Here is a 1,236-nt window from a genome sequence, read left to right on the forward strand (position 1 = left end):
AAATATAATTAGAATAATTATCGAATCCAACAAAATAAATAATTATTATCTTTATAAAAAATTACATTATTAAACCAAATATAAATTACATCGTTATTGTATATAAATTAAATTATAAAAAAATTGAATTGAAAAATTACACAAAAAAATGAGGAATTTCAAATAGTTAATTTGATACTAATATCGATATATTTTTGTCAAAATTTTAGGATATCTTCAAACATATATTTTATACAAAAATAAAAACATCATCGATTTCTCAAAATCACATAAAGCCATATTATAACATCGACTATAATAAAGAATAAAATGAAATATTAAAATCACGATGTATCTCGCTGCATTGCGCGAATACGCTTCTAGTATATATATATATATATATATATATATATATATATATATATATATATCTCAAAGGAAAAAATGGTCTAAGATTTGCATTGTAAATGTATATATATGTATACCCTTTGCTCAATAATGGAAAATTGATGTGTTATAAATTTATTAGAAAATTACTCGCGCAATACAGCAAGATATATCTTCATTTTAATGTTTTGTTTTATTTGTTTGTTTCTATTGATATACTACGATTTATGTGGTTTCGATAAAGATAATGTTTTTACTTTTGGATAAAAATAAATTTGAAGATTTCATAAAGATTTGAAACAAATATATCGATATTAATATCAATATAAATATTTAAAAGTTCTCGTTTTTTGTACAATTTCTTTAATTCAATTTTTTATTATAATTTAATTTAGGTTTAATAGCAAAGTAATTTATTTTTGTCTTAACAATAAAATTTTTATAAAGATAATGATTCTGTTAGAACTCAATGATTATCCAAATTATATTTTAGATTGTTGATATTTAAAATAAGATGTTTATAATGTATTTGATTATTTTTATCTGCAGTTAGTTACACGAATTAAAAAAATAGAGTTTTAATAATTTGTACTTATGCACAATTTAATTGTAATCTTAAATTTTAAGTAATACGCATTAATACACATTACTTCATATATAAAGAATGGTTTTTAAGAGTTTTTTGTCAAATACTTTAAAATATTTATATATATAATTGCAAGTGTACAGATGTGTAGCAACCGTAACAAGTTTGTTTGAACTTATTATAAATTTTATATTACAATTAAAAAAAGTGCAACGTTACGTAAACATAAAATATATTTTACAATTACTAATTTACGATTTATTATATATATATATATATATATA

The sequence above is a fragment of the Cynara cardunculus genome, unplaced genomic scaffold (genome assembly GCF_001531365.2).
Source record: "Cynara cardunculus var. scolymus isolate 2C unplaced genomic scaffold, CcrdV1 Un_Scaffold_5842, whole genome shotgun sequence".
Classification (NCBI taxonomy): Eukaryota; Viridiplantae; Streptophyta; class Magnoliopsida; order Asterales; family Asteraceae; genus Cynara; species Cynara cardunculus.